The sequence below is a fragment of the Rhodnius prolixus genome, unplaced genomic scaffold (genome assembly GCF_049639745.1).
Source record: "Rhodnius prolixus isolate KJV_2025 unplaced genomic scaffold, Rpr scaffold_2, whole genome shotgun sequence".
Lineage (NCBI taxonomy): Eukaryota > Metazoa > Arthropoda > Insecta > Hemiptera > Reduviidae > Rhodnius > Rhodnius prolixus.
The window spans coordinates 63,371,442-63,383,493 of record NW_027411592.1 but is presented as its reverse complement, the minus strand read 5'-3'; the positions used below and the strand labels follow the sequence as shown (position 1 = coordinate 63,383,493).

The window sequence follows — 12,052 nt, the reverse complement described above, 5'->3', positions numbered from 1 at the left end:
TCCACTGATACCAAGGAACCTTCCAATAATTAATATTTTTCTGGAACTGCTGCCCAAAGGCTTCTCAATAACGAAATTGAAAGAATCACCACTGAAAACGGCTCATATCCCTTATAATACAAGTTTATTTCTGGTATGTCAATTACTGGTGCCCAGTCAATTACTGGTCCCTTCACCCTAAAGGGTTGAAAATTTTTTGGGTTATGAAATTCTGTAAAATTATGGCCGTTTTATATCTCCCACTGTGAACCACGTATTGATATGGAATTTTGTGCTCTTGTACATTTTGTTTTTCTCAATTATAAACCATAGTTATTTTGTGCACAGATCTATAAATGTAGAAGATATAAAGGGTTGAAAATTTTTTGGGTCATGAAATTCTGTAAAATTATGGCCGTTCTGTATCTGCCACTGTGAACCACGTATTCGTATGAAATTTTGTTCTCTTGTATACTTTGTTTTTCTCAATTATAAACTATAGTTGTTTTGTGCACAGATCTAAAAATGTAGGAGATATATAGGGTTGAAAATTTTTTGGGTCATGAAATTCTGTAAAATTATGGCCGTTTTATATCTCCCACTGTGAACCACGTATTGATATGGAATTTTGTTCTCTTGTACACTTTGTTTTTCTCAATTATAAACCATAGTTATTTTGTGCACAGATCTATAAATGTAGAAGATATAAAGCAGTGGTTCTTAATCGGTGTTCCGCGAATATGGTCCAAGTGTTCCGCGAAATTTCAATTTTAAATGTATTAAAATTTAGAAACTTAGGAAGGATACGAAAACAAAAAATTGTTCCTTTTTTTTTAATTTGAATTTAATTTTAAGTTCTTGCTAAATACCGAATTTCAAATTATTTATTGTTAGTTTTCCGCGAGAAAAATATATACATATAACTGTGTTCCGCGTCTATGAAAAGGTTAAGAACCACTGCTTTAGAGGCTTGTCTATTATTGGTGATTCCCAAAGAACCAGTTTCATTAGATAGGAAGTAATTTTGGCCAAGATTTTAAAGGAAATATTTGGAACCATTCACCCAAAAACGATCGATTCAATAATAATTGTACTTCCTGTTTGAGAAATTTCAAATTTGAGTGTTGCAAGGTTTGTTGATATCACGATAAGCCTAGACTTACAGGCTAATCTATGCCTATGCTGCTGTGAAGATCACCAATTTCAGAGTCGTTCTCACAGAAAGCTGCGAGTCTCCAGCGCGGAAGTGAATCTGATCCTGATTGGAACTGTGTAGAGAAGACTCTGGTGACCAAAACCAGATCTACCCAAAGGTTTCTGGATAGAATGAGAATGCACGAGTTCGTTTACATGTGGGACCCCAATAGCTGCTTACGAGGAAAAATTGCAAGGGTAGAGACGTGGCTCTGGAATCGCTAAAGACGGAAAATATAGTTCTTTGACCAATACAGATCCGTTTTCATATTTTTTTCCCGGAAATGGATAGAGGAAATGTGTACTCTCTGCAGGGCTGGATTTAGATGAAAAAGGGCCCTAGGCTATTCCCACTTATGAGGCCCTTTCACCTCCCATTTTTAAGTTTGTAAATTACATGAGAGATAATAAAATACATCACTACTGTGATATATATCAATATGTTAAATGTTAATATAATATATGATATATTTTTAGAATAGTGTAATTTTAATTTTGCTAACAATTTGAATGTAGGCCTCTCTTGATCTTGAGGCCCTAGGCTGAAGCCTAGTTAGCCTATAGGAAAATTCGGCCCTGATTCTCTGGCACTTTTGGGAAAACTGCATCTTGTCTCCTACTTCTGTGCTTGTGTAATTCTTTATATCCATTACCTTCCCAATATCTAGAGCGACCCAGGCGGACGTTGAGGAAATCTTGCCACTTTACTGTTGCACAAAGAATGTCTGCGATGTAGAAGGAATATTACAAGAGTGGAACAAGGAATCTATCTTGAATTTCGACGCAAATAAAAGCTGAATAAATAATTTAGAACAAAACTTATTAAATTAATTATATTGCGAGCGTAATGGTGTGTTGGGCCTGGACACCATATTACATACGGCAATGTTCGGGAAAGTTCGTAAAACAATCCGAACTGCTGCAGTAAAGATATGGGCCCGGTTAGTGCGAGGCACTAGAAGAGGTGGTGGTAGGACTTAGTGATGGGCTATTTGAACGGACTCGTTCCACTGGAACGAGTCCGATGGTGGAACGAGTTGATTCAAATCCCTATTTTAAAAAAAAGTGATTCCGCCCCGCCCCAAAAAAATTAAAATGAAAATGAGACAGCAGAGGTTTTGGAACGATTAAACATAAGAACAAATGTCACGTAATTTATTAAAATATATCATTAACAGTTAGCTTTTCCAGTTAATAACAAAACTATATTTCTTTTACACACATTAAGTACTATCCCTAATTTCCAATTGCTCTGATAAATATAAAATTAACAACGTAACACAAATATTAACCCAAAAATAGGCTAGTCAATTATAAATTAAAGCAATTTTGTCATTATCTAGCTTGACCACTGGAAGACTGGAGTTAACTTGCTTCAAGAGGATTCAATATAGAGAAACGGAAATGGGTAGGAAAGTATTCCATAAAAATTCTAACCCTTCAAACAAAATTATAATTACTCACAATATTTATCTAATAAGAATTGAATATCAAGCTTTTAAAATATTATCTTATTGTTTTACAAAAAGAAAAAGCTGTGTGCTTAATCTTTAACTAAGCGCTGGACACTCTTACTCTTATCTTCATTGGCGTAAGTTTAAACGTGTACATGTCCGCATGACGGTCAAAGTAAAACTGAGCCAAAATGTAGTATTACCTAATTGGTTTACTTACTGTAGTATCCCTCCCACTCTATCACCTATTTCACAAACATTCATCAATTGGAAATATTTTGTAGTTAAATATTCGTTTCATTTGAATACAAAAAACATAATAACGCTTTCTTAAGATGATTTTAATTTTTAAATTTTGTTTTTGTCCATTACTCTTATAAAATACGAAGAATTTCAAATAAAATATAATACACAAACACAAAATGATCTAGAGTGCAGGTGGAGTCAGTCGTGGTTGCCATGGTAATGGAACCGTTAAACGACTCCGGCCCAACTCTAGCATTTTCATTGGTTAAATCCACTGGAGTTGGTGGAGTCGAATCCGGAGTGATTTAAATCCTTTTGAAACCGGACTCGTTCCACTTTTTCGTTCACTGATTCTAGCCAATAGAAATTGCTGGAGCTGGAACCGGAGTCGTTTAACGGTTCCGTTACCATGGTAACGACGACTGACTCCACCTGCATACTAAATCATTCTGTGTTTGTATATTATATTTTATTTGAAATTCTTCGTATTTTATAAGAGTAATAAACAAAAATAAATTTTAAAAATTAAAATCATCTTAAGAATCTGCTTAGAATAAATAGAATAATATTTTGCTAAAAAATATTTCCAATCGCCGAATGTTTGTGAAATAGGTAATAAGAGTGGGAGGGAGTCTGTAGTAAGTACGCTCTTTAGGTAATATAATTTTTTTGTCTCTAGATATGTAGCTATAGCAATAAGGGCCATTTCAATTTCATCTTTCGTGCTGATAACAATATTTCATGTGTCTGTCTTCTGATGATAAGCAGATAAGGGTGTTTTCCAGTGGTAAATCTTAATTAAGTTGAAGAGCGTGTGCTTTGTTGATTTCTAAAATATTTTCAAAGACTAATATTTTCCTAAATTAAATAATTATTTCATTTTTATCTTTTGTTTTTCTTTATTGAATATTTGAAAATATTTTAAAAGCAAAATATTTAATAAATTAGTTTAATTTTTTTACTTTTTTATTTATTTATTTATTTTTGCCCATCAACAACGGGGTTATTATCGCCTTTTTTACTATTGTTTCTTATTTTTTAAATTTAATATTTTATTAATTTTTAGTAAATTAATTTCAGACAAATGCCAAAACGCAGTGAAATTTGGAATCACTTTAATTCTATTGATTCTGTCAAAGCTAAATGCCGGTATTGCCACGAAATCGTTAGCTTTACAAGTGGCTCTACTAGTAATTTGTTCAGACATATGAAGAGAAAACATCCTATATCATTCAATAAAAGAAAGAATACAGAGCAAAGCACTGAAGAGATCCCTGTTAAGAAATCTCATTTAACTTCTATAGACACTCAAAATTTAAGCTCGCTTCCCTCTACTAGTTTAGCTTCCATCCATTCAGAAGTTGCAGATGTCGCTCCTCTCTCTTCATCTGCCCATAAGGCTCCGGTAATTCAAAAATCCTTGACTGACTTTGTAGAAGTAATCAAACCTTTGCACCCCAGTAAGTCCAAGGAAATTGATGAACAATTGCTCAAAATGATAGTAAAAGAATATCATCCTTTTAGTATTGTTGAAGATCAAGAGTTCAGAAAATTAATTAAATTGCTTTGCCCCAGTTATAATGTACCTTCACGAAAGTATATATCCAACAGTTTACTCCCAATGATTTATAAGCGGGAAGAATCAAAATTAAAAAGTAAATTCAACGAAGTAAATGCCGTTTGTTTAACAACTGATTGTTGGACATCGGTGAATAATGAAAGCTTTATTGCTATAACTGCCCACTACATAGACCAAAACACAAATTTACAAACACATTTATTGAAGTGTACTAGTTACTCTGAACGACATACAGCGAATAACTTGGCCTCACACCTGCAATCCACGGTCCAAGAATGGGAACTCACCAATAAAGTAACTGCCGTTGTTACTGATAATGGTGCAAATATTGTTTCGGCAGTAAAGCAGTGCAATTGGAGGCATATTTCTTGTTTTGCCCATTCAATGAATTTAGTTGTCCATTCGGGAATCGCAGAAATTCGCGTAACGACCGACAAAATTAAAGCTTTAGTAGAATATTTTAAAAGAAGTTCTCATTCTCTGACCAAGCTACATAATACACAAACACAGATGGGTTTCCCAAAATTAAAATTAAAACAAGACGTCCCCACTCGTTGGAACTCCACATTTATAATGTTTGATCGCGTTTTAAAAACCAAACAGCCATTGATCGCGACCATAGCTTTATTAAATCTACAGGGTGAACATAATATAACAACAATCGATTGGGAAATATTAGAGAGCGCGGTTCAATTATTGCAGATATTTAATGAAATTACGGACGAAGTAAGTTCGGAAAATTATATAACAATTTCTAAAATTATTATATTCTCGCGCTTTATGACCGATCACGTTTCAAAATTTTTGCACACAAATTACAGACCTGAAATACAATCAATGGCTCGAGTAATTTGCGCTAATATTTCAAATCGGTTTTCCAATTTAGAATCGGTAGAAATTATAGGTCAATCGATGATTTTAGATCCGCGATTTAAAAACGAAGGTTTTTCGAGCGACGTTAAATTCCGGAAAATGTACCATTCTCTTGCCACTAAATTATCATTTATTCAAATTCCGAAAGCTTCGTTATCTACCGATGTTCCATCATCCACAACTTCTACTTCTAGTCTTTGGCGGGAATTCGATGCAAAAATTAAAACGTTAAACGCGAAACAGACCCCAGTATCTGCCAGTATAATTGAATTAGACAAATATTTGGCAGAACCTTTTTTAAATAGAGAAGCCAATCCGTTAGATTGGTGGAGAGAGAGGAAAGACTTATATCCCAGATTGTATGACGTTGTTTTGAAAAGATTATGCATTCCAGCCACTTCAGTTCCTTGCGAAAGGATTTTCTCTAAAGCTGGACAAATATTAGTTGACAGACGCAATAGATTAAAGTCGAGCAATGTTTCTATGATATTATTTCTGAATAAAAATTTACATTAATTAATTTCTTAAGTTCTAAGTAGCTTTAAACTTTAATCCTTCTCTAGTCTGTGATAAAAATTATTCATTTTGTTTTGTATTGGGATATATATATATATAGACGGCTTAGTTTTATTCATTATTAAATATTTAGTAATATAATTTCATTTCGTTAATCTTTCTTAGTTTATGTTCATTGTTATATTTTAATTTGTTTGCATGTACATATTTTAAGGTCCAACTAACATCATTGATACCTTTAACAACCTTATTTCCTTCCCATTTCATTTCCCCTCCTGGCAGGGTAACTTCAACCTCCCAGTGGTCCTGCTGGATATTAACAAAACTGCTTTGTTTTAAATCTTGTTCTTGTGTAAAGCTAATTTTATTTGATGTTGTCAATAACAATTAGATATTATATATCTTTTAAAACTGTTGCAAATTACATGTAGTTTTGTTATTAACTGATGAAGTTAAGTACTAATAAAATATTTAATAAATTGCATGATATTTGCACGAAAGCATAGGATAGGTACGGCAACTGGAATCGATGAACGAGTGTTTGGAATCGATTCCGACCCTGGAGTTGATTCAAATCCAATGATTCCACAGGCGGACTCGTATAGCCCATCACTAGTAGGACTGTCTACCCTCCAGATCGATCTCCCTACACTGTGCCATGGACATGAGGTGGTGGTAGTGGCTAAATGATGTCGAGGTGTTGGTGGAGGGGGGATAGTGGAGAAAATGCATCATGTATTGCGCGCTTTTTTTTTTTTTTTACTACGAATTTGGCGGGGAATATCTTTCCCGCTTATTTCCATAGCTACTTTCAAAAAAACCTACTCTGAATGGTTGTGCGAAACAGAAACACAAAAGAAATCGAAATCTCTACACACCAAACTAATTATTCTACTTCCTCTGATGGTGGATGAAAATCCGAAACCGGTCAGCAATTCAATAAGCATGCGCACTACGATGTTATCCAGCATAACAGACCTTTGAAATTTATTAATTAATTTATTAATTTATTTATTCATTTATTAATTTATTTATTCATTTATTTATTCATTTATTAATTAATTAATTTATTCATTCATTTATTCATTAATTTATTTATTTATTTATTCATTTATTAATTAATTTATTAATACATTTTGAAATTTATTTTTTAAAAAAGCGTTTGAAGAAAAAGAAGAAATACATCTTGATTCTCTTGCACCATTTCTCTTACTTTTATGTTACTCAATGTTTTCTCATACATTTTCCCATATTCTTATCCTTGCCCATATTATATAGAAACTGGAAATGATATGATGGCGAGAGATTCATTCTGAGACAAAGAACAGCTATTGACCGAAATAATCTAAGACAAATCCAAGAATATGGACAAAGACACACTTGGACGTGGAAGATAAGAGATTAGATAATGAAAGGCCAAGATAATTGGAAGTTGTTTAATGGTGGAAGTCAGGGAAAGAAATGGGTTCTTGAGACCAGCAAGAAGAAGAAGAAAAAAAAGAAAAACCGGAAGTAAATTTGCACGAGCTTCGTACCACTTTACGAATAATCCGAAAGGTATGATCTCCAGTGAAAACTCAACTACGCTCTTATAGCTTGGAGTAAAAAAAAACTCAACTACGCTCTTACAGCTTTGAGTAAAAAAACTCAACTACGCTCTTACAGCTTTGAGTAAAAAAACTCAACTACGCTCTTACAGCTTTGAGTAAAAAAACTCAACTACGTTCTTACAGCTTTGAGTAAAAAAACTCAACTACGCTCATACAGCTTTGAGTAAAAAAACTTTACTACGCTCTTACAGCTTTCGAGTAAAAAAACTTCGGAAGTTTTTTTTACGCAAAGAAAATTTTGAGCTAGGAGACGCCTGAAAATGGTTAAAACCATATAGCAGATGATGATGAAGATGTATTTCTATCTATAATACGCTTTCTCTAAAAGGGATGAGAGAAAACAGAACTCCTGTTGGCATAGTGACAACCCCCGAAGATGGGGAGGCTGGCCGATTGATCTCCAGAGAGAGATACGGCGTAGATGATGTAGAGGATGTTGGGGGTACGGGGCCGTGTTACAAACTCTGCTATCCTCCTACATCTGCCGAACCACTAACATACTACTAAACTAACCTCTTAACAGCAATCGAACTCAGAGCCGTTATGAGTTTAAACGTTTAGTTTTTACTGTCTCTGGTTTTATTCACTCACGGAGTTACTAGTTATCATCACTATACCAGATACTGCTAGTTGTCTGCACAGTAAAATAATTTTTTTTACAGAAATATGGTTCCTCTTCAAAACTGCTAATTTTAGAGAAAAAAAATTTTTTTAGTCTAATGAAAAATCAGTAAAGTGGTCAGTAAGTGGCACTTCCGCTCGAGGAGGTTCCTGTAAAATTGAAAATTCCAGCGATACGTTTAGCCTTGACAGATGTGATTAGGCCATAATTAACACACTTAAGGCGCCACGGTAGCTGAGCGGCTACGAGTTTAGACCCGCAATGCTAAGATGTATTGTTGGTTTAGTGGGTTCGATTCCCCGGCCTCTAGGCCTTGGATTTTATTTAATGGTTAATATGAGAAATTTGTAGTAAATATGTTTGCTAGTCGCCTCCATCCACGACACCTAAGTTGGTAGTGGACGTAAAGCTCGCCTGAAAAAATAGGCAATTACTTTACTTAACCCACTTGAGCAGTTTAGAGGAAAGATTACCAAACCCCCTCCCCCAGAAGAGCCCTTATTAGAAGAATTTTCCGGAAACAATGTTTCAATAAAATGTAGATCTGCATCAGGACAACGAGAATAAGTTAAAAGAAAAGCGTGAAATGCCAAAAAGTTCGCAAAACAACTGGCAAACCTCTTCATTATAGAGGCATTTCCGGTAGGCCGAATTTGTCTTGGGTAATTTAGAGAAAGTAACTCCACATCCATGCACCATAAAGTGCCCTTATATCGATATTTCTGGTTAATTATTTTACAGGAAATATTTTAAATCTAATTAATGCCAATAGCATGACAAGTTAAAAGGAAATCACGGAAGCCATTTTCGTGGAAAAATATAGGAAAAAACCTGATAAATTTAAGGAAAAAGGCATTTCCGGTTGGATGATTTTACCAGAAAGCTGTAGTCGGGCTCTTTAAAACCTAACCGAAATATCAAATCGGAAATTCCGGCATTTTTTCGTCCAAGTTATGCAGAAAAAACACTCCTTAGACAGACGCACGTACAGACAAGATCGCCATAGTTCCTCTTATCTGGTTTAGTTAATAAAAAGGGTAAAAATTCCAAGTATAAAGAAAAATCATATTAAGAGAATTCCTGACAGTGTTTAGCGCTGATTAAATTTTTTCCCTGAATTCTGAAAACAATAAAGGGCACGTTCCTGGAAGCCGAGGGGCTGAAATATATATTACGCAATAAAGTAGGAGTAAGTTTCAACTCAGCACACGTATCCCAATCGATCAGGGAAGAATATAGTGCTGACTTTTACTTGGGTATCCCAGCAGCTGGTCCCTGTATTTTCTCTTCTTAGAGAGGGAACCTTCATAAAGAAGAACTAAGACGTCCCCAGGAAGTGGCCACACTCACTGTGTGCACATCATTCAGTGGAGACAATAAAAAGGGTCACAAACTTTCCTCTTTTTTTATCAACTACCAGCACTTGTATTATTTTTTCAACTTCCTGTAACCAGTTAAAGCGGAAAAGTATTCCAATCTGGGAAAATGTTTGGAAGTCGAAAAAAAAAAGGCCCGGAAAAGTGTGTTTGTTGACAAATTGGCCTGCGTGTGTGAGTGAATCCTGAAAAAGCTGGGAAAACTGAATCTCCACCGGAAGCTGAGACCGTATCACACTTTGTTTAGGCTCCCCCATGGTGCGTCCCCATAAAGACCTGACTTTGCGGAGGAATATTCCCTAACTATTCCAGCAGCGCTCCTAACCAGTACACGATTGTTGGAACTTGACACACTATTAGCCTTGACTAAGCATAATGGCTTAGCAACGCTAAACATGTTCATTAGAGACTAGACCCGCAATGTATTGCTGGTTTAGTGGGTTCGACTCCCCCAGTCTAGGCCTTGGATTTTATTTAATGGTTAATATAAGAAATTTATAGTAAAGTATTAATTTATAGTTAGGTGGTTAAGAGACTAGACCCGCAATGCTAAGATGTATTGCTGGTTTAGTGGGTTCGATTCTCGGTCTCTAGGCCTTGTATTTTATTTAATGGTTAATATGAGAAATTTATAGTAAAGTATGTTAGGCAGTTAAGAGACTAGACCCGCACTGCTAAGATGTATTGTTGGTTTAGTGGGTTCGACTCCCCCAGTCTAAGCCTTGGATTTTATTTAATGGTCAATTTGAGAAATTTATAGTAAAGTATTAATTTATAGTTAGGCGGTTAAGAGACTAGACCCGCAATGCTAAGATGTATTGTTGGTTAGTGGGTTCCATTCCCTGGTCTTTGGCTTTGTATTTTATTTAATGGTTAATATGAGAAATTTATAGTAAAGTATGTTAGGCGGTTAAGAGACTAGACCCGCAATGCTAAGATGTATTGTTGGTTTAGTGGGTTCAATCCCCCCGGTGTCTAGGCCTTGGATTTTATTTAATGGTTAATATCAGAAATTAACCGTGAAGTATGTTTGCTAGTCGCCTCCGTCCACGACACCTACTACGTGAAAAATATAAAAAAAAAATTTGTGAAATTTACCACGAATGCACCAGGTAAAAGGCAGACTGTGTGAATTTCCTGCTGTCAAACCAAACTAGGGGAACTTCCTCCCTTCCTCGGCATCCAACTTCAACGGATGAGGAAGTTGATCCTCTGGAATCCCACTGGAGACATTACCCTCACTAATTCAAAACCCCATTCCAGCTGAATACCAACTTTCACCCACTTATTGATGACGCACACACTTAAGTTTCGGTCTATAGTTTATAGATGCAGCATTGTTACGTCATTACTATAAACTGACGTATCTTTATAATGATCTCATTTAGTGGTCTATTTTGAAAGTGTCTTCCTTCCATTGCCACCATATTTACCTGCCTAATTAATAATGTTATAAATAATGGCTCAACCTTGACATTATACTTTAAACTGAAATTTCTTTTTTTCTAATTTGACGATGCAACTTTTACATAGATTTTCTCCAAAAACCAAATAACTAAAGATAAAAAAAAAGTACCATTTTTTAGACAACTTAATTTTTGTATCAAATGCACACTTTTCGAAAAAATTACAACTACCATTTGCACTAGAAATGAGATACGTAAAAGACAGACAATTGGATGAAGAAGACTTAGGGCAGAGTTCAGTGATTTATTCTTCCATCTAAAGCAGGGGTCGCCAAACTTTTTTTGATCATGGACCCCCCCTATATAATTTTTCGAAATCTCCATCGACCCCCACCATAAAAGTCATTTTCAGATAAGTAAAAATAAAACTATCCATTAGGTTGGCTGTGTTTGTTCAATTTATTTTAATGATTTTAAACATTTATTAAAGTAATTTTACATTGTGTAACAAAATAGATTTAAGAAAAATATCTTAAATGTTGAAATTTAAATACCTTAATATTTATTAAATAATAAGAAAAATTAACTACAAGTATTGCTTCTTAATTAATGAGATGGGTGTGTGCCTGGTGTTTCTTTGCAAGGTTCAACTGTATTGGGTTCGAAATTGTTTTTCTTCGACCGCTACTTTTTTAAAATAGACCCCTGGAGGTCTATATAGACCACTTTGGCCGACCTCTGCTCCAAAGTTATCACTTTAGTGTATAATATAAAAAGGGGTTAAAATGACTTTTTATTTATTTATTTTTATTTTTTTTAAGGAAATCCCAAAACCGGAAAGAACATTTTATCGAAAGGTTTTTAGATGCAAAGCAACGATATTCCTTCCAAGTTTGTATATCATGATTTTGTAAAGCCGAAATTGTTGTTTGTGAAAATCAATTTTCGATTAGATAATCGATTAGAGTTAATTACCAATACTCTCCCTCGCCCCACCCCCAAAACACACTTTTCCTGTGTGAAAACAATTTAGAAAATTTGACACGATTGCAATAAATCTAAAAAAAATTGAAGAGAAAGTGAAAAAAAAACCATCAACTTCGTATAAACTCGATAAACATCGTCTATATTCGTAAATAATAAGAGGGGAGGGGAGAGTTTTGAAGCTAGCCGAGTTAAAAAACCACAACGAACAGT

At 34.7% G+C, this 12,052-nt stretch overlaps 1 protein-coding gene across 4 annotated transcripts in view; it reads right to left on the bottom strand.

Annotated features, from left to right (window-relative positions):
• The window catches only part of hiw (MYC binding protein highwire), a 305,440-nt gene that overhangs the window by 211,209 nt on the left and 82,179 nt on the right, over positions 1 to 12,052 (bottom strand). The gene's annotated exons all lie outside the window — the stretch shown is intronic.